The following is a 23,403-nucleotide window of genomic DNA, read 5'->3' as shown; positions in this document are numbered from 1 at the left end:
ATTGCCACTCAAAAAAAGTTGTCCAGAAAATATGATTTTTTCTGATGATCACAGATGACCCCAAATACAAGAGATCAAAAGGCCTGAGCTTTGGGAACAGACACTTGCAGTCTCTGAGTCCAGTCTGCTTCAAATAGTTTAAACTTTCTACGTAACAGGGAAATGGCTCAGCACTGCAGAAACTATAAACAAAAACATTTTTTATTAATCCAAGATGGGTTTTTATTGCTAGTGTGCTGTGCTCATGCTTCAAGTAGATTTATTAAAATGTTTTCCACTGTAAAACAGGAGATTGCACATGCACTGCTCAGAGTAGGCAATGACAAACTCATGAAGACTACACAAGCTTTAACAGAGAAAAATGCTCTCACCCTTTGGTATGGCAGGCAAGTTTAGTAAGGTTCTTCCCCATGCTGTGCAGTAAACATCTGGACTTTTTCTTTTCTGTGCTGTATTTCTTCCTTGCTGAAAGTAAAATACCCCAATATTCCACCAGCTGAAAACTATAACCAGCTGCTTGTGCAATAAGAAGGTACTGCTTCCTCTGAAACACAAATTTACCTTTCTTCCAAGATACCCAGTGTTTGTTTATTTTTAATCAAACAAGTGATAGTTTATTTTAAACACTGAAAAATCATCAAAATACAACACTAGTAAATCACACCAAATGGAACATTAAGAATACTGATTTGCCATACGGTCTCAGAAAAAAAACTAGATCTTTATCTTAGTGCTTTAAGCCTCTCCATACAAAAAACTTGATACAGGTAATCACAATGATTCAAGCCAAGTTTAGGGCTGTCCCAGCTCAGTCATGCATCAGTGAAAATGAATGATGAAAAAATTCTGACTCTTCTCATATCTGCCCAGAGACAGGACAAAAGAAGCTAGCACAAACGAATATAGAAAATTATGTTTAATGCAAGAAAAATGTATTTTACCGTGAGAATGGTCAGGCACTGGCACAGGCTGCCCAGAAAGGTTGTGGAGTTCCCATCTTTGATATCCTCAAACAGGATACATTACTGAGTAACCAGTTCCAGGCTGCCCTGCTTTAAGCATGGGTTTGGACTAGATGATCTCCAGAAGCCCCTTCCAACCTCAACCATTCTGTGATTTGACTGCAATTTATTTGGATCATTGATTACTGTAGTATGTGTGCCATGACCTCAGCCTTCCTGCTAGCCTACACAGTGAAGCCAATAAGCAAACCTTTTGGCTCAACTCTGACTTAAAAGCACCTTCATGATCTTAACTGGGCCAGAAGGCTGTGTTACATGAGGAAAATGAAAAAAATGTGGCTCAAACTCCTACCAATATTAGAAGAAAATAAATACATCATCAGTATTGCAAAATGACATATCATCAAATTATACAAGTAACTATCAAGATAAGAAGTAAGAGCAGTTGCAAAATTCTAATCAGGTCTAGGAAATACCACCATAGGTTGTGACAGTGACATTTAACAAGAAGTTGATGCTACACCGAGAATTGTTCAGAGTCTCATAAACAGCACCATATTTTGGCTTCCATCCCCCACTAAATTAATTTCTAGAGGTTTGCAGATATACACAGCAGAACCCCATGCCAAAATCTTAAGCAACTGCCTCTCATGTACTTTATAAGGGGCTAATATAAAATAATCATTTCATGACCCCTAAAATTGACAAAATTAAAATATTCTCCCAAGCCAATTTTGCACGGAATAGTCAAAGGAATAGATATTTTTCAACATCTGATCCATAAACAAAAACCTAAGAACATGAATTTCTATCAAAAGTTTAGCCTTGGAATTCTTGCATACAAAACTGAGACTTTTTTCCTACTTAATAAAGGATAATGATACTGAGGGAAAAAAAATCCTGAAATAAATCAAAGTAATAAGAGCTTTCTGATGCATTCAGTAAATAAAAAAGACAAATTCTATTATGGTGTAAACAAAGAGTTTCTCCACTAAACTAACAACTATCCAGTTTACAACAATTTATAAGACGAGTGATAAATGACTATTGACCTCTGTCAAGCAGAAATGACAGAGCAGTTTAATAAGCTGAAACATTATTGGCATTCAATACAATTTGGCACAAATTCTGGGTTTTCTCCTTTGAAAACCACAACTCTGAGCTTTGGAGAACATCAGCAAAAAGAAGCCAGAATATAATTTAATTCTTCCTTTGGAATAAAAGAAGTCACATGTGGCAGCAGTTTTATTTGTTGCATGCAAGATAAAGACAATCAGGTGACACTTCTCTTAACTCCAGAACTGTAGATGCAATAGATCCATGATTTCCCTTCTCAAATATTTCATTCTCTAACATTTCAGTGCTGAAAAATTCAAACCTATTCCCAATATTTGCATCTGATCCAGACCAAAAAAAAATACAACTACCACAAATCAGAAACTCATGCTGCATTCAGGACACAAGCAAATAAAACATGTAAATTATCCCTCCTGCAGTTTCACTGGAGGTAGTACTCTTTTGACATGTTTCACAGGCCTAAAAATAATTTTTAAAATGGGCCAAGAGGAATCTCATGCAGTTCAAAAAAACCAAGTTCTAGATGATGCACTTGGGATGGAGCACCTCTCCTATTAAGAAAGGCTAAGAGAATTGGGTTTGTTCAGCCTGGAAAGCAAAGACTTCCAGGTGACCTAAATGCAGCCTTCCAGTACCTGAAGGGAGCCCACATGAAAGATGGAGTGAGATTATTTACAACAGCAAGGAGTGACAGGACAAGGTGCAATGGTTTTAACCAGAAAGAGAGAGGTTTAGGCTGGAAATCACATAAAAATTCTTGACTGTAAGAGTGGCAAGGCCCCAGAACAAGTTGCCCAGAGAAGTTGTGAATGCCCCATCCCTGCAAGTGTTTCAGCTGGATGAAGCTCTGAGCAACCTGGTCCACGGCAGGAGCATTGGAACTAGATTATCTTTAAGATCCCTTCCAACACAAAGCATTCTACCACTGTGATATTGGGAGGACCAGACCATTTGCCTCTATCAAAAGAGGACATAAAGTACTCCTTATGTTTGGACTTAACCCCACTATTTGTCTGCTAATGAAAACCTAACAGGCTCTAGGCTTGAAGATAGTAATTAATAACATTAACTCACAAAACGGGCTTCTCCAAGACTTTTACCAATTCCAATAATCCCATCAGCTTCAACACATCAGATGTACTTACTTTGCCTTATAAAGCTCTGTGGCATCCCAACTTACATTCAAATGTAACAGTTGTAATTTTCTGTTGTGTCCTGACACACTTGGCACTTTGCATTTAACATTTCCACCACATGGGAAAAGGACTCTGGCATGGTTGATCAAATGTATCATGTCACAGCAGCTTGCCTCTCTCTCTCTGTTCCCTTGGCACTTCAGCCACTATTTAAAGAAAAAAAAATATAATTCGGAAAATCCCAAATACCTTATCTGTTATGGTGGAAGTTTAATTAGACCTAGACTAATTTGAAAATGCCAGCAACATCTTTTTTGAAGAGCATTTAGGTATACTCCATTTAATAATAACATGACATGAAGTAAGTAATGAAATTATGACCGTGGGAGTAAAAATTGTTTTAAAAGAAAGACTATTACTCATACTAAATACCACGTGTTTAAGTGACTGGCATTGCATTAATAATTATAGTAGTTATCACTCTTCATTGAAGAGAAAATATATTCAGATTACTAGCTCTATTTAACACAGCGAAAAAAGACAGATTTAACACATGTTACTGTGGAGTTGGGGTAGTTATCTGCCAGCCTCTATTCCCATTATTAGTAGCCAACTTGTCTTGAAGTCACTAAAAATATGGCTCAGTAAATTGTTATTTATACTAACACACTATTGACAAAACCCCAGATAGATATAAGAGAGAATTTTTAAAAAAATGCATTTTTCAACTCTTTTTGTTCTTCTTACCTTATTCTATCTGTTCCAAATAAAGAAAAATTAAACATTTATTCTAGTTTCCATTGTTTTATGACAAGCAGAGTTTCCACATAGAATAGATGGACATAAAAACCCTGCTTTTTCAAATTCTATTTACTATCAGTAATAGATAAGCTAGAAGTGCCTTTACCTTGGCAGACTTCTTCAAATACATCATTTACCATGATTAACCTGGTTTCCTCAGGATTGAAAGAGCTCTCTAGTGCTTTTCCCACTTGCCCATTAGACTGCTTGGTACTCTTTAAATGCCAGAAACTCATGATCAGAAGAATGACTGCCTTGGATATATCCTGAAACTAAACAGAGAGCAAAGCTCCCATTTCTACTAAGAAAATTAATACAATGCTATTGTGAAAAAAGCTATTGATTGCAGCCAATGCAATCTTGTATTCACTGGTGCAAGAGAAGATTCTTCCAAAAAGAGTGCCAGTTTATAATCATACTAGAAATGCTATGAAGCAGATTCTGTCTAGCACTCTAGAAAATTGGCCTGGCTTTTTACTCCTGGGATGGCCAGAAGGAAGAGCAGCGGTGCTGCATTTGGCCCTTTCAACCACACACATTTCCAACTAGCCTATGTGCTCTTTCCTCACCACAGCTACTACTGCTTCTCCCTCTCTGAAGACGTCTCCTTAACACAGAAAACAACCACGAGGTTCATTTTGTTCCAAAAATCCCCCCACGATGTATATTCTGGAGAGTCAGTTCAAAAAGATCCTTATGTGGGTCACTGCTCACCCCCCTCTCTACTGTTTGTTCAATTGTATTCAATATCCAGATTTATCTGGCCAATTATTAATTTGTAAGGCAGCCAAATCAGCCAATAAAACAGGACATAAAGGTCATGTTTCAAACTCCCAGGCAGAAAGACCACAAGCTGAATTATCACACTGCCCATTTCTGCATAGCTGTCAAAATAATCCTGGCACTGCTCAAACTCTGGGCTCATTTAAGAAAGCCCATCTAGGGTATCTATCCCATACAGATAGATCTGTATGACATATCTGGTCATACAGGTATCAGGGGCCACTTGATATTTTCAGTGCTTCTTTCCTCCCCCTTCCCTTTGGATTGAATTATTTGCAGCTTTGATCATTCAAAGACGTTGTTAACCTTAAATATTCAAGACACATGCTTCCATTACTTTAGCATTTCTTTCTCCCTTTAGCACAATTGCTCTGAAAGGAATTTTTCTACGACACTGTGAGTACCAGGGAAACATGCTGTTGTATGTCTCCAACAAAAACCTTTCAGTAACATCAGGAATGTAGCACTCCTGGTAAAACATCTGCTGAAGACAGTTAACCTTGACAGTGCTGTGAGCTAAAGTATTAGTAACAAAATGAGCCTACATGGTGGGCATATGTGCCTGCTGATGTTCCTGTACAGGAGGCCTTCACCTCAGACTCTGTCCATCTTCATTACGCCGTCAAACAGATCACTGAACTGAGTTAATTCGTATTTCAACTCATACTACAGTGACTGAGAAACAGCACTCAGTATAGCAAACATAAGGACTGGAAAAAATTCTGTTCATAATATAAAAAAATTAAAATACGTAAGGATTAGGATTTTTTTAGTAGTTATTCCTTCACGCAACACAGCTTTTGCATCATACTTTTGAAAAAGGCTCCTTGCACAGGGAACACATAGCAGTACATTCCTCTTGTATGAATGCCAGCAAGTTGTACAAACCCTTTCTCCTCAAAAGCTTATTTACCTGCAACCAGTAACTACTCTTGCAAAGATCAGTTCTGGTCTAAATTTCTGACTCAATCAGAACTTTTCCACCTTGGTGAAAATACCATTCACTTGAAATGGTATTTCTCCTGCTTTGAGTTTTAAAGCGAAACAGTCATTCAATCTTTGGAAACGAAACTGAGACTGATGAGCTTCACCAAAGAAGCCAAGTCAAAACTGAGTGCTGCGTGAAAGACTTCATAACACATGTAAAGAGAGAGCACATAGGCTGGAGTTCCTAGTTTTCCCGTGAAAGGGAAAGGAAAATCCCTCACTGTAGGTCTACGAAGTTCTCAAGAAGAGAAAGACTCACATGGGTCTGCAAGCTGCCAACACTCCAGCCAGGTGGGACTTGACAGCAGAGTCTCACACCTGTGGCACCAGGTAACTCAGTCCCTGCAGGACAGCTGCTGTGACAGGGCAGGGACAAGCCTGCACACTTGTACAGCAGCTCAGTGACACCTGGGCAACAGCACTAATGCAAACTTCTCGGTGTAAAGAACATCCATCGTGGCACAAATTACAGGGGCATATAAAAATAAATTTTGTGTAGGCATTCCAAATAGCAGAGATGCCCTCTAAAGCTGTTTTTTTTTTGGTTTGCAGTGGGGTTTTTTCCCAGGGGTGTCTGTAAGGATAATACTTACTTCTCAAAGAGGAAAGGCCCTTCCCTTGCCTGTGTGCAGTCATACTCCATTAATTCAGAACAGCTGCTGTAACTGCAACATTAACTGTTGTGATTTCTCATATTGAAACTTCTGTCATTATCAATTCAGAGTTTTCTCAATGGAGGAGAAAGTTCGTTTATATCTTATTTATACAAAGGAATTACATTTCCTTTCTGCTGGCAACTGGGCTATTTTTGCTAAAATTCACTTATTAATTCAGCAGAACAAAGCTCACCTTAGTAAGTTATGCACATTAATAGCAGTCTATTATCCATGTCGCCTTCTTATGAATCAATTAAGTTTAATGTCCAAACTTCAAAATGAGCAGAAGAGACATATTTCTGCATAATGAACTCTGAGGAAAAGTCAACAGATGTTCATAAAGTCTCACTACATCTATCTACACAGGCTTTTAATGAAATATATTCATGTTTATAAAAGAAATCTCATCTATATTTTTCTAAAATTTGCCTCTACTTGAGCCTGAGATTTAATGAACTCATTAAGACCACAAACCATACCAGGCTTTGGGTTCTTTTTTAAATGCTTTTCACATCTCTTACCTGTATTGAAATTCTTAGCCCAGATTTCCACTTCTCCTTTCCCAAGACAACTATTATTCTGAAATTAATGAACTTCTCCTGACAGCCACACAGAAGTTGTCTGAAGTGCACATGGCTCAGACGTCCTGGTACACGTTTCAGGCAGCCTGAACCCACACCACCAGCTTCTCCGACCTGAGCAATCTGTTGGTTTGGCTTTGGGTGTTTGACATCCAAGCATGGTTCGCCCTTTAATGCTGCTACTGTAAAAGTCCTCCAGAGAGCTCTAAATTCTGCCTGCTTTCTTCTTGGTTCCCCAGAAAGCCTTAAATGCCTAACCAGAGACAGTCACTTCAACAACAAAAATAATGGACTTCTTACTTTGAGGAACACACAGAAAAACTAAACATTAAAAGAGATCAGTCCATAATGGACATTTTTCTGGTTTTATTTGGGGTTGAGTTTTTTGGGTTTTTTTTTTCTCTCAATATCAAAATATTAAAACCTATCTTCTATTTTTTTCTGATTTTTAGTGAGATTTCTACTGAATATGACATTTCAGAATTATTAGCTGATTCAAAAAAATTTAAAATGCTGCCCCTTCCCATTATTTCTCCTTCCCCAGATCTAAATTATCCAACAATAACAACACAAAATTTATGAATACATTCCATCTCCTCTAAGCTGCAGTTTGGACAAACTTATTACTAGCCAAGTAATAATAATTACCCAGCATTTCAGCTGCCTTTCATGCATTTGAATGTACTCCCACCTATAAAAGACACTCACTACTGTTAGCATTACAGCCCTGATTAGAAAAGTATTTAAGGGCATAAAAAAGGCATTTTCCTGCATAAGCACTAACAACAAAAGGTACAACATAAGAAGGCATGACAAATTCAGAAGAAGAAACAATTGAACAAATACAAAATATATGGGAGATAACATCTGGTTGATGTCAAGGTTTTGGAGGGTATTTCAGAAGGTTTCTGTTATTATTTTCAAGTCTTTCAGAATCTATTTTCAGATCTTATTTCAGGTAAAAAATCTTGCTACCATTTTCCATAAGAAGACAGATCTCTCAATTAAGATGAAGTATTTTTGGCACAGGCACAGACTATAAATGTTTCTATTTTCCCTGTGCTTATTTAGATCCCTCACTGGATTATTTATAAACTAGTGCAAGTCTTTCATATGGATTCTAGACACAGAGGTACAAATTGGCTGGCATCTTCTCTTTTGCCAAACAGGCTTATAAATCTTTATTTGTGTGACGGAAATCATAAATGATGATTCTGAATTTGATGTGGCCAAAGCAATAGGATGCTGCACCTCCTTAGTCACCTTTCAGACTCATAAAAAAGCCTAAAGCTTGCTTTGTGACTGGAAACCCTGGAGCAGGAATTCATGACTGCCCATAGAGACTGCAGAGCAAAAATGTTCCAACCTCCCAGCCAACTCTTCCTGGTGAGCTATTGCTCTCTTCAACACCACTATTATTACACAGTTATTTAAATATGAACACAAATAACTTCAGTCTCCATTCTGACTCCATAATTGTCTTAGCTCACAACACTTCCCTCACAGGAGTCATAGGGAGCTGCTTTTGTCACTTTGTGCTAGCAGCTATACAGATCGACAACATGGGGTAAGAATGCTTTAAAAAAATTAATCAAGACAACACAAAACCCTAACCTATAATTTGAGATCTCTCTCTTATTCTTTATACCATGCAAATGCACATTTCTCAGATTTCTGTGACTGGAAATATATAATCTCCTAATTATTAACAGTTTCTACCATTTTTAAAACTCCGACAAAATACTCTTGCAATTAAGAACAAAACATGAAACAAACATGAATGGGAATGAAATATGGATTTTCTTATACAAAACAATTATTTATTTATTCTATAACTGTCTGGCTACAGAACTGTAATTTGAACTTTAAATCCTAAAGTGTGTAGGCAACTCCAGAGAATGTGGAAAGATGCAAGGAGACAGGAGCAAAGTCTTGGTGTTTCACACTTATGGTTTCAGCTCAGTATCATTAGAATCTGTTCTGCCTAAACTAAAGCACTGAACTAAAATTAAACTAAACCTATACTAAATCCTTCCAGCTCCAGTTAAATCCAATTTTGCTCTCCTTGGTATGGGCACTGGAAAAGCTGTGATGAAAAGATATTCAACAGGAATTTAGGCAATGATCAAATGATTTATGCAGAAGATGCAATGAGCATGGCCCACCCAATGACACAAACGCCCTGGGAAGAAAAGCAGCATCACCAAACTATTCCTGTTCCTGGATGACAGCCACCAAGTCCTTGTGAGGCTCCCTGAAGAGCCACCCAGAAGGGGTTCACCAGAAGGAGGAGGGCACTAATGCACTGGCAAAGCTCAAGGGACAGAGCTTTGTGTAATCTCAGGAGAGAGGAATACTGTGGTGTTTTTACAGCTCAGGGTAATATAAAGAGGTATTTTTTATTCTTCTCTTGGTTTGTTGGGTTTTTTGTTTTTTTTTTTGTCTGTTAGCTATTGTTGAAAGGGAGTTATCAGGAAATATTTATACAGCTGTTCAATTCAAGATACAGTTTTTGTGCATACTAAGACAATTCTATTTTACAGAAAAACAACAAAACTTTGTAAAGCACAACACAAAAGCCAAATAGGTTCTATAGTGTTGTCTTCATAATACTAGAATTTCACAATTTAATTAATGAAAGCATTATTCTTTATGATATCAGTCTGAGTATTTAGTTTTAATCTAAGTCCTTAAGTTACAATCTTTTGAAGCTAATGGACTTACATTTTTAATAAGATTACATAGCTAGAAAAATAAGATTTTATTTTTTTTCTTTTAATGTGTTAATCAGTTAAAGGGTTAATTATGTTGATGCTTATTTGGTCAAATCAGGGCTTCAGCATCCACTGAAGCAAATGAGATAGTTCATGCCTCTTGACATTAATGTTTACCTTGCCTGACTCCTGAAACAAAATATTACTTTGGACACAGACTTAAACATAAGCTCTGCAACAGCCAAACCTTGGAAGTTTGTATGTCCTCAGGTCAAAATCACGAAACAGAAATTTCTCTACCTCAGATCTTACAGTAAGAATAAACATTTAAAAGTGCAATAATTCTTACTTTACTTGGGAACAAACTTAATTAAAGAAATACATCAGTATGAGGTTAATGTACCACATAAGCATCTAGCATCCAGTAAAGCAGCAAACCTGGTTCTCACAACTCATCTCATTTGCTGGAAACTATAATATAAATAGGAAACAAAACATGTTGAAGTGATGCTGAGCAGCTACACATTGCATGACCAGGTTAGGGTCCCACTGGCAAGAACTGTTGTTTTAAAATTTAAATCAAGGATTTTTTTCGTATTTATGGCATTTACAATGACATGTAGACAAGCAATCTCTTTCTACAAAACTAGGAGACAGTCTTCTCTGAAATGGGTGAAGCCATTAACTGCAGCTAAGAAAGTAAGTGTTGGCTTTCTGCTTCTGGAAAAACAAAGCTGCAATAGGGAGCTGAGTTCTTCAGAAGCAGTTTTTCCATGATAGTTTGTTTATTTATTCTGGCAGCATTTGGAGGGCAGTTCTTGGTCTTTGGCAGAAAGTCTGCCTTTGTACTCTACTCTGACACTGCTGAACACTACACAGCAGACTGTCCATGCAGACCAGTGTGCACATTAGTAAACCCCAATAAAAAGTCAGCTGGGATGGATACAAATCATTCTGATGCCCACAGCAGTGTTGGGAAGGCAGCTTAATATGTAATACATAATGAGAAAACCAAGGTCATCTTTACAGCACCACCTTGTTATTCTTCATTTAATTACTGAATCTGTTCCTTTCATCTACTCAATGGCTTTGAAAGTTACAAGAATATTTTCACTTCACACAAAAAAAAAGAATAGATATAATCTAATGAAAGGGAAACTCTTTTAGCACAAAGTAACACACAGTATTCCCAAATGAAAGCAAGTCCCAGTCCACACTGGGATCATTGCTTTTCACACCAGATACTGAATCCATTGCAAAGTTTTCAAGGAAATATAAGGACATGAAAAACTAGTAGCTACCTACCAATATGTCTTTATCATGCAATGGAGTATGGTGAACAAACTGTAGAGGCAGCAACAGCCCTCGTAGTCTAAGTGAACAGTATCCCCAGCACTACAATCTTGTGCCTTAAATACACACATAGGATAGTGTTACTGCTAAACACAGAATTTTAGCATTCTCTAATTCAGGGTGCTAACTGTAAAATTTTAATAGGTGTCTTTTACTGCAATTTCTACATTTAAAGGCTATATATTGTGAGCATACACAAGACCCACAAGTACGTGTCCATTACCTACAACAGAAAGATCTTCTGAAGATCTTGGTGTTTCTGCTTCCCAGGGAGAAAGACATGGGAAATTATATAAAAACTGCAATGGTATAACCTACTAGTCCACTCAACACAGAGGGCCACATTTATTTCCTCAAAATGAACAGGAATACACAGCAGTGCAAAGGAGACAGTTAATGAAGAAGAGGGCAATAGGCAAAAATATAGTTTATTCTATCAAAAAGTTACCCAATAGTTTCTTGTACCAAAAACTGAAACAGCAGTACTAGAATTTACAGTTAGGGAATTATTCCAGCTTCATAAAATAAAAAGAAACTAAACTGAGCTACCATGATGCTGCATAAGCACATTGTGCCTTCCACTTGAACATCACTTCAGCACTGCTGAGCCTACTGCAGCCTCTCCCCAGGCTTCCTGCCGAGCCCCTGCTTTACTTTCCCTTTGAACAGAGACTATTTACATAGCCTTTAGAATCAAAATGTGCTGTCGTCCATTTGGACTGTGACTGCCATTCCTTCATGCAGAAAAACAGTTTTTATGGTTGCTGGTGTTTTGATCTGTCTCTTACTCTGTCACAAAAAAGGCCTGAAAAACAAAGCCATGGACTTCCACAGGTCTACCCTGGCAGCTGTCCATGGCAGCCCCCTCAGTACTGCTCTCGCTGCCCCACACATCACAGGAAAACAGACCTCACCCTGCGATCCTCCTGGCTGGCAGCCACCACAAAAACACAAGCCTGCTACTTACTACAGGAATTTCTCTGCTGATTCTGAACAAATCCCAGCCTCATACAAATCTTCCCATATGATGCAGCCATCCCAGCCTCTGCTCCCTGGCTTGGAAATGCAGAATGCGGGGTGTGCCAAGGGGAATGGAAATCACTAATATTGAAGTAGTAGATTAAGAGGTCTGCCCCAACAGGGGTCATGCAGCCAAAGCACATCCCAAGATAATTCAATGGCTCTATTGGGCATTTGGAGGGCATAGCAAACAAGGAAGGAATTCAGCACAAATGCAAAGAGTGAAAAAAAAAAAAATCAATTGGTGGTTATGTGATGTTATAAATTGCAATAAAGCATGCTGGCAGCTGTCACAGTTCCTCCACATTAATATTAAGAAGATATGCAAGAATGGAATAAAGATGATTTTACTGACTTGATGAAAAAAGAACATCCAAGCTCTCTAAAATATGCTAGACTTTGATGAGGTCACAAACTTGACAGTGAATTGCATTAGGAACTCATTACTCTCCCTACCGGGGCCCATGCTGTGCAATCCAAAACACACACAAGCCAAATATGTGCAGACATATGGCAACAACAGTCTGCACGTATATGGAATCTACAGCTGGAAGAGGCTATGGCAAGGACTGGAAAGATAAAAGTACAAAACACAAGCAATAAGTATCTCAGAAGTAGCTAAGAGTCAGTTCAACCTGGTTTCACTCAGATACTCCAACTTCAAGAAAACTACTTCTGGTTACATGTCTCTATTTCAGACATGTATCTCAGGCAGTCAGAACCAGAACTGATAGTTCAGGGCATGCAACAGTGGCTTCCTAGAATTTCCTATAAGGGTCAGAACACTTTAATATTGCAAGTGACCTTTACAGAAATCAAAACTGAGAGATTTCTCCAGTTTAGCTAAACTGACTTGCAAAGTAACTCATTTACATCAGCGACAGCCTGTAGTACACTCTGATAAGAGTGGGAAAATGAGTTTGGAAGCCAAACTAAGCTGAATGAGTACTGGGCACTCTTTTAACTGATTGAAGCATAGTCATAGAAGCTTGCTACATGGATTTAGGCAAACCAGCTTTAGCTAACAATTTAGTTAGATCAGTGCCAATTCTACATTTAGGCCACAAATACAATTTTCACTTTGCACATTGTTTAGTTCACACTAGTAGAGCTTATGGGAAAACAAATGCAGTCCAGTGAAGTTGAGAGCACAATTGCCCATTTCAGTCTCACATATAGCAGGATTATATTTAAAACACTCAAAAGAGTTTACTGTGTCCAAATGAATGCATCTCTCTCAGCTATTTTCAATTATCAAGGCCTGTACCTCAAATTATCAAAAAGATGGGGAATTTAGATTCCTAATATTAGATCCACTGAATTACACCCCCAGGCCATGAAACTGAGAAATTATATACCACAACATTTGAGAGCTTTTCAGGCAGACTTTGTGTAGAGGATTCTGTAACAGGGACGTAAAAGATCTGCAGATAGAATTAAGATCTAGACGGAGTTCTCTCTGCAGTTTTAAGATTGTTAAATCTAACTGTGTTTGAAAAGAAAATAATATTGTTCATTATACTTAACAGTGAGCCTATCTGTAGAGATTTATGGGTTTTTTTAACAGTACTCAATAAAATGGAAAAAGAAGGGGGTATGGACTTTGCCCATTTATTCTGTATTACAGGATCAGATATCTGAACTCATGAGATACACCACTAGCTCTACAGATATAAAACCCACACTTACAGGAAGAAGCCTTGCTGATGAATCTTTCTCCAGAGGAGCAAAAGGTTACCTAAATTTAGAGAATCCTCAAATAATAAGGAGGGGAAAAAAACTGAAAAAACCAAGCAGAAAAATAAGTTAATAGGAAAAAGTAGAAAATAGCCCGAAGATAATTAGTTTGTTCCAAAATGTAACAAATTCATGAAATAAGAATGATGATGATTCATATGCATTAATTAAAAAAAAATAAGAAAAATCTATATTTAGTGGAGAGGTAGAACTGCCTCTTACTCTGCACATCTGGGCAGAATTTTCCTTTCCACAGAATCATCAGTAAGGCATTCTAAAGTGAACCTCTGATGAAAGGTGTCATAAAATCATCATTCACACATACCAGTTTTCATACATTTGGTTGTTCCCCTTCTTCCTGTTTATTCCAAAATAATTCAAATTTTCATGAAGTAAGTCTGATTATGAACACAGACAAAGCAGACTATCAAGACTGTCTGACACTTTAATCGCCATCACTTATAATTCAGGAAAAGGGGTATTACAAATCTCCAAGCTTCGTTTTTGATTGTTAGTGTTCTTCCTCTCCTTGGGTCTTCATCTTAATTAAATGGACACATAAGTCTCCTAAACCTAATAATAAAAATGATAAAAATGTATCCTAGAGAGTCCTTTTTTTTTTGTAAACTTAAAATGTGGCAGTAAGAAGTTTTTCTATACAGTGTTTATGATTTTTAAAGTCTTTTTATACTCAGAGCAACACAGAAGAGGCAGTTTGCTTCACTGTTCACTTGGCATGCCCCTCTAATTCTGATACTGCGTAAAGAAGTCATGCTTCTTAGTGATCTGGAGCTGGAAGTCCTTTGCTTGGCTCTAGGAGTCTTACTTTATTTTCAAGGGGAATTTCAGAGTGAACTGCTTCTGCTATGGATTAGTGCCACAAAAAGTGGAATCATCATTCTTAGTATCAATGTTCTTTCAACAAGAGCCCTAAAATAGGTTGTGAGATGTAGAAAAAGCTTTCATTTGAGTATATCAGGTCAGAATGTATAAGACAGTCCCTTTAGGATAATTTTATTCAAGGCCATTTTGTAAAAACTAATGAGTTTGAAATTAAAAATAAAACTCTATGCCACTTAGTGGTTTTCCTGAATTTCAAATATTAAACATTTATCTTATTAGCCTCTCTTCTTCCTACATGACCTATTTTTTACTTTCCTGTGAACTAAATAAAAAACAACTCAATGTTCCAATTTCTTGAAATTCACCACTTAAACAGTATTCTTAATATGGCTACATACAGGTACACACTTAGATAGTTTATCTAACATAGTCAGACCTCAATGCTACATATGTTATATATTTAACTTCAAAATGTCTTATCTAAAAAGTGACAGATACTGTACAACAGACACCATGTTTAATAGAGAATTATTAAGCACAGCATCAGGATTACGAGCTATGTACTCTCCAGAAAATAAAAAGTAAATGTATGTACAGGATTGCATTCTAAAGCTTACAGAGGTGCACAGAAGTTTTGCCATTCAGATGAATCTTCAGAGAGATACATGGTAAATGCAAAGATTTAATATATTGCTTTTCAAAAGTAAAAAAGCAACTGTTTAAGAAAACCTAAGACTGTAGCTTTGTACAAATGGACACTGAGGCTTCTCCCTGCCCTCCTCCTTTCTCTTCCCCTGCCAATACTTTAATCAGCTGAAGAATTCCCAAGGACTGTGATAAATGCAAATATTTCACCCTACAAAACTGGTAATGTGTATTATTTCTTCCCTAGGCAGCAGAATAAAACAAATCCAGAAGTAACTATAACCAACACAACCTACATTTCAGGGCATCACCAGTTCCTAATTTCTGGAGCTATGCTTAATTTATAGTCTTCAAACAAAACACCACTCTCCAACAGGCCTTTCCTTTTCTCACTCTTGACCTTTCTTTTTATTTAACTGCCATTTCAAATGTATCACTTTTCTTCGGTATCCCCCAATTAGATTTCTCCTCTAAGATTCTCCCTCCTCAAGATCTTTATGTATTTTTTGCAGATTGGTTTCCTATTTCTAGGCACACTTCCATCCCCTAGCACATTTAATTTACCAGTTGGACAATGCTCACTTTGTCCAGTACTCCCTGCACATTCTAGGAAATCCTTTCCTGGCTCAGAGATTGCCAGACTAATGCAGGAAGCAGTGTACTTCTTTTAAGCACAAAAAGCCTTGACTCAACAGAACAGTACTATGAACTCCAATCTTCACAAAAAGCAAGGTGAGTATTTATCTAGGTAAGTCTTGAAAATCCATCCATTAGGGTTTTCACTCTAACAAATATCAGAGGAGTGAAGGAGAGCCTTCTTAACAACTAGTGTCAAACTCAGTTTAAAATGCACTGCAAATCATTATCATGGCTACCAGCTCGTAGCTTTTTCAGGGTCAAACTAGTCCCTCAGGCCAGCAATTTGCAACGACAACTAGAAATACATAGAACTATTTTTTCATATTAAACTCCTATTATGGAAGGTTTGGGGATTTTTAAGATACACAGTGAACATGAAACCAGATCTGCCCCTAAACTCCTGGTTCAGGACCAGCTTTGCCAAATTCAGAACAACACACAATATCAGCACAGTGCATGAACAAAACAGAAAGTGCATGTGACAGACATGAAGTTATAGCGCTATAAATTTTCTCTTGACAAATACTTTACAGTTGGTTTACTGACTGGGAATGTGCACTGATTTCTAAGTGTAAAATGTTGTATGTTGGTTTAAGTTTTGGCATTACTCTGTATTGGGCATCAGTGCTGAAATCCAGCCCTGTATTACACAGCTATTAACAACACACTAGAAAAGAGTTTTCAAACCTCAAAAGCCTCAGAAGAAACCCCCACAATACAGCCATTCTCTGTCAAAAGTATAGGCAGCCATCATTTCAGGTAGAACAAGACACTGGGCTCACTTGTTTATCCTGCATCTTGTTTGTTCCAAAGCAATTAGCTGAATGAAGAAATTGCTTGCCTGTCCACGATCACAGCAGACTTAGGGCTTGCCAACTGCCGTCTCCTGGAATTCATTCAGCCAATACTGTCACATGCTTTCAGCACATCCTCAGATCTTGGCCAGACATAACTCAATGTTAGCTTTGTTTTGCTTCGTTGCTCCCCAGCAGAAAACACTACAGTTAAACTATTAATGAATTTCCCGTAATAACTCAGTATAGCTTCCTTAAAATGTATTTCCTGATATAGTAACTCAGTATAGTTTCCCCTTGTGAGGGAAAAGAGAAAAAAAAATTCCAATTATCGAAGTATAAGTGCCCCCAGGAATCTTCAAAACACCACTTCAATTTTGATGGCATTGCTCTTCCTCTTCATGGCCTTCACATTAGATAACAGTTCACATTTCTGATCAATAAGCAAAATGTTTGGCATTGTTTCACAATGAACTGTTAAGCAACATATTACACATCTTACTCATGAAAATGCATTCACCATATATAGGACAAATTCCTCCATCTCTACAGAGAAAACTTACAGCTACAGCTCTTATACATGAAAAGCAGGACACAAAGATGGGTGTTCTTTCAGAATTAAGGATTAACTTCTGTTGAAAAACTCTCATACTAAAATTTACAGTAACTCAATTACAACAGCGCTGTAAGGTTAGCCAATACTGATCTATATAATTAAGTACAAACTATTAACCTATTAAAATGCAGCAAAGAATAGCAACTAGCTTTCAGTAACTAATACAAATGCTCCTGAAATACAAAATTAGGTGCTACTGTAAGTACTGATGACACTGACCATGCCCTTGGAATCTTACCCTCTTTTTTTTTTTAAAGCCTGATGAAATGCATCCCCTAGAAAGCAGCTACAGACCACAATCAACAATCAACATGAGCTCATTCAACAAATTCATCATTCTAATATACTGCAGATCAAATTGACAGCAGAACCAACTGTAAAGATTGAACAACATTTTTCACTTTGAGACTTTACATTCTGTTGTGCTAGAATTTAACTGCATGGGCTGAATACCAAAGGTCTTTGCAGACAGTCAGTGAACAGTATCAAATTCTGCAAACTTTTTACTTACTAAAATTGTGGAAGAAAAATCATGGCAGACCAGTATGTGCCAACCTCCTCCTTAACTCGTGATTTTAAAGGTCTTTTCTACTGTTCTATGATTTTAGTTCAATCTCCTTGTGTTTACATCCAACAAAGCAACTATTACTAACGTGACTGAAGAGTTTTTTTTCCATATAGACTTTGCCTCAAAATTGTCACTGTTTTCTTATGGAAGTCAGAATGTTGGGGTTTTTTTCTGTATTCTTCAGGTGTAAAATATAAGCCTTCTTCTCTGAGTACACTTCTCCAACTCTGCTCTGCAAACACTATTATCAATACATTGAGGATTTCCTCTCATTACTGCATACATCCAAATTGCTACACAGTCACACTTTACTTCTACCACAGAGCCACTGAATGAAAAAAAAAAAAAACCAACAGAAAAAAAGAAGGAAAAAAGGGACTGTTAAATGATTATGTACACTTACATTTTCAGGCACAGAAACCAGCGAACAACCCCAACGTTCTTTGAAAATTACCTTAGCTCTCATTGCACTATATTTTACAGTCACAAATAAAAATTCAATTTCTTCTTTTTTAGTAACACTGTTATTTGAGCACTAATTGTTTTTTTATTATTTTTTTTTGTAAGGTAAGAGAGTGGTTGTATCTTCTCAGTTTCCAGTCAAGGGTGAAACACAGCAGACATAAACCTGGATTTCCAGAACTCCCAGCTAGCACTTTAGTTCCTGATCCCTCTTCAATCTCAATGTCCCTCCAAGCCTGACCAAATGAGTTCATTGTCACATAATCCCTACAGCATTCCCAGCTTTCACTGTATTATGACATTCTGCATCTTCTGCTTAAATGTCAGTTTTGTAGTTTTATGCTTCTCATTAGTCAATAATCCTCACAAGAAGCAGAGATGTATGAACTTAACTTGAACTGATACTCTATTCCTTTCAAAAAAAAAGAACTAAGTGAAAAAAGTCAGATTAATAATAAAACCAGCTCTAATACTTCAAAGATGAAAAATCACTGTGTGTTATCAACATGACCTGATGTAAATGATTGCCAAATCTGATTTTATTCAATATACCCCCTCACTAAAGCTAAAGGAGGGAAAGCTGCATCCCTGGGAGACATGACTTTCTTAAAATGTCTTATAAAATACCATAAAGAATGTATGTTTTAACAAACAAGAATAACTTTATTCAGCCCTGAGAGTCACCGATGAGATAGCAGTTCACAGAAAGTAAGATGTCTTAAGTTATGTAACTCCTTCAGGTCTCTCCCACATTCACTGAGATAAAATTTATAAGGAATGGAACACTACTCCTGTTATCAAACATGATTAATTACTGTATGCCAATATTGTAATATAGATGCATATCTAGTAAGATTGATCCATCATAGCCTAAGAAAGCAAGATACTCATACAGTCCACAAAAGTCTACTCAAAGTTACAGCCAGGAACTGAATTAAACATGTAAAAGCAAGAACATTGAATTAATAATGAAATAGAGGATACACCCTTCTTCATTAAAATCTTCAAGGACAAATTGGGAAATCAAAAAAATAAAATGAAAATAAAATCTTACTGACTATCATAATTACAGGTTAGAAACATCTATGTACTAGTCTGTTTATAAATGTATGTGTATGTCTGTGCATGTACATACATTTGTATAAACACACAAAATACCTGCATCCACATTTGTATATATGGATAAGATCACCTCAAGTCTGAAAGCACTAGGATCCCAAACATTCTCCGTCCTGTCTCACACTCACATTTCACCCCATTTTCACATTTCTTCAGTGTACACAATTGTCACACTACTTGTCTGAACAGTAGAATTGCAATGAAAAATTTAGGTCACACACTTTCCTTTAGCCTCCACTTTTTTGAAGACTTTCCCAACCACAGACAAGGCTTGGGTTTCTGGAAGCAACATATTACTCACCCTGTGATTATGAAACTGTAACAATTACCTTGTTATTTTAAAATTCCTTTGCCAGTAAACAAACAAAATAAGATTTGCAAAGTTTGTTCATTATAATTACTAACAGACACCTCCTGATCCTTATTTTCAAGGAGCATACAAACAGCAGCAGTACAAAATAGAATTTTAATATTTCTTCACATTTTAGAAAATTAGCTCTTCACATTTGAAGAAAGCAGGTATCTTTTCAAAGAGTAATGCCTTCATCTCACAAATCTGTCAGGATTGCATTGCAAGAGAGGTTGCTCTAATGAAATACAAACCCAATGTAAACTTACATCTTCACTTCTCTAGAGACTAATGGGTACATTTCTGCTACCAAATACTAAATTTAAATGTCTTTCAATTGTTGAGAATACAAAGTCATTGAAATTTTGCAGAGTTTTCATTTCAGTAAGTGAGGTGAACTACCACACTTTCAAAGGAAAACTGCTAACACAGCTATTAAAGTAGATAGGTATCTACAGCTATCATTGCACTTCAAGCCATAGCAAAATGGTAAATTTTAATACAAAAGCATTGGAAAGGGCATTGATTCAGAAGTACTAGAATAGCTAGTCATTGGCTCAGCGACAGTGCAAGATGCTGAATGCAACACAGTGCAGCTGAAGAGTGAAGAAGCAAGGAAGAACCAATTCTGAGAGCCGTCAATGATAATTCTAAGAGACACTCACTGCTGTCACAGCTCCTGGATGGAGGTGCAGACTGTACCTACTTACCATAGCTGTTTCAAAAATGTCATAATCTAGTCATTAGGGAAGCAATTTTGAAAAGACAGAAAGATCAAAGCTCCCATCTCATGAAAAGATTAGGGAAATGGCAATTGAAGCAAAAAGTTTAAGGAGATAAACCTGCAGTTCACAAAGACTCAGCATCTTCCATCCTTAAAACAGTGAACATAGTCAAAAGAAACACACATGCAACCTGAAACATCTTTGTCAGTTTTAAGGTTTGGCTGGCTATATTTGAAAAACCAAGACAATGAAAACATGTTCTTTGCTTCAGTCCATAACAGCTCTTCTTTTTCCCCAAGACATAATTTTCCCTGTTATTAAATATTTATTTTCATTTTTAATTCCCCCATTTCATTTTTTCTGCTATCAAAGCACCAATTTTAAAAATGCAATGACTAACCAAGGAGACCTTGTAGCTGCAATGCATCAAACCAGTTTCTTTGACCATTCACAGGTCACTGCACTATTAGTTTCACATGCCTGTTTTGGAGACAAACGACAACCACAGCCATTTCTTTTCCAAGCTGCACAGGTATATCACCTAGACAATCAGGAAAATAACTCTGTCTTGCTGTCAAGAGTCTCAATTGTCAAATTTGAACTATATTCAAACAGTCTCTAATACGGCCAGCAATAAAATTCACTGGCCAAAGGATTAAGATGCCTTAAGAATTTAAATCAATTTAACATACAGTATTACCATATAATGAAGAGATAATGAGTTATACAGCAAAGCTGATGTTCAATACTTACACTGAAATCCTACCCTGTTTGATTTTTACCCTAAAAGAAAAAGTTGATGTCATTTATTATGTATCTTTTACCATATACACTTTTGTTTTTAAACTATGAAAATATGAAACACTATCATTACTAGATAAAAGGACTTGATTTTCCATTGTAAAGGAAAAGAAAGTAAGGTTGGAAAACCAGAACTTACTTCTTTAGAATCTAATAGATTCTTTCAGTTGGAAGGGTCCTACAAAAAACATCTAATCCAACTGCTTGACCACTTCACAGCTGAATCAACAGTTAAAGCATGGCTTTAAGGGCACTGCCCAAATTCTTCTGTAATGCTGACAGGCTTGGGACATCGACCACTTCTCTAGGAAGCCCTTTCCAGTGTGTGTGACCACCCTCTTGGTAAAGAAATGGTTCCTAGTGTTCAGACTAAACTTGTGACACAGCTTTGAACCGTTCCCACATGCTGTTACTGGATACCAGGAGATCAGCACTTCCCTCTCCATTTCCCCTTCTCAGGAAGGGGAAGAAGGTTATGCCTTCTACAAGCTGTAGAAAGGCATAACTGGAACCCAGCTGAGTTATTTACCATTTTTTAAAATAATTTTTCAGACCAAGGGAAGAATGTTCAAGGTGAAATTCAGATGTGCTTGTGCCTCAATTACATCCTAAAATTCAAATGAAAATCTGACAGTAGGTGTCAGATCTAGAGCTGCAAATGCAAGAAAATTTATTTTCCAAATGAGATCAGAAACCAGGAAGACAAATAAGGTTCTTCTCCAAACCATATCTGGATTAAACTTAGAATACCGAAAAATTCCTGTCACAAAAAAGACCTGTGTAACACTTTTGATGCTACTACTAAAAAATACCAAAATTATCTCTTTCAGCTTTCAGCAGTTAATAGTGTGAAAATGAGGACACTCCTGAAACCAATTATTAAACATAATTGTCATTCATATTAGTAGGATTACCAACACCCAATAAAGACTATTGCTCACTTGAAAAGTTCAGAGAATTTTTAAATACCTATGCAAAAATAAGGACTACTGAGGACATCTCCTTTGATATTGTCTAAGAACTAAAGAAAATTTATATTCAGACATTTGTATATTTCAAAAACATTTTTACATTTTCCTATAATAATTTTTGCATCTACATTAATAAAAACATTAAAGCTATTTTACTGGACAGGCTTTATATAAAATAATAATTACTACATTTTATTTTATTATCCTCAATCTTATCGTTCAGAGCATACAAAAGCCTAATATATTTTGTGAACGTCCATAATCTGAGAAATTACTTAGGCCAACAGGAATTTGACTAGAGGACATTGTTATTCCCCCCACCCCTTAAGAGTGTCCAGCAGCAGCAGCAGGGTGCTGTTGGGGATGGTTAAACTCTCGTCAGGGCTGCAGCAGGCACCAACACATTCCCCTTGCAAAACTCTCAGGGACTCAGCCTGTGCCCTGCACTATGGCAACAACATGTACCCAGCACTGCTCCACAACCCCCTCTTTCAACTCCACTACATTTCATCTTCCCCAATGCAATTTTCTCTGCCATTAACTGAGTTTCAGCATTTGATTTCTGTTGCTCGAAAATCCCAGGTACTATCAAATCCCTAATATTGGAATAGCCTTGTGCTTTCATCAAAACAAGCATTTTAGCAGGGTGAAAGTCATTGCCAAAGAAGAATTATTTCTCTTAGGGTAAGAATTAAACAGTTAAAAAGAAGTTTACTGCTATATAGCTACAATATCTTTAGTACTCTAAAAATTATCCAAGCCAAATGCACAACCTTCAAGGGATATTTACCCTTTTATAAAGACTAGGCAGAGTGGAAAAAATGTAATTCTCTATGCTATACACTAATGAAAATGTAAACACTTTAAACTATACTTATTTAAAACTACACTTTTTTCAGAAACAAGCTTAGATCATATTGAGTGTCATACTTCATGCATATTAATGAACTCTACCACACTATTCTGCATTGGGCTAAGAGACTGTTCCCTGTTTACAGCCTTTTGCTGGAATATATCAAAGAAGCAATATCTAAGTTTCACCTAGAAACACTAAGAAAGTACAA

At 36.9% G+C, this 23,403-nt stretch overlaps 1 protein-coding gene across 13 annotated transcripts in view; it reads right to left on the bottom strand.

Annotated features, from left to right (window-relative positions):
* KCNC2 (potassium voltage-gated channel subfamily C member 2) overlaps positions 1-23,403 on the bottom strand; it is a 101,406-nt gene that overhangs the window by 68,907 nt on the left and 9,096 nt on the right. The window lies entirely within an intron of this gene.

This window comes from Agelaius tricolor, unplaced genomic scaffold (genome assembly GCF_023055355.1).
Source record: "Agelaius tricolor isolate 1412-34295 unplaced genomic scaffold, bAgeTri1.0.p SCAF_3, whole genome shotgun sequence".
Lineage (NCBI taxonomy): Eukaryota > Metazoa > Chordata > Aves > Passeriformes > Icteridae > Agelaius > Agelaius tricolor.
The sequence above is the reverse complement of the archived record's forward strand: the minus strand, read 5'-3'. Positions and strand labels throughout refer to the sequence as shown.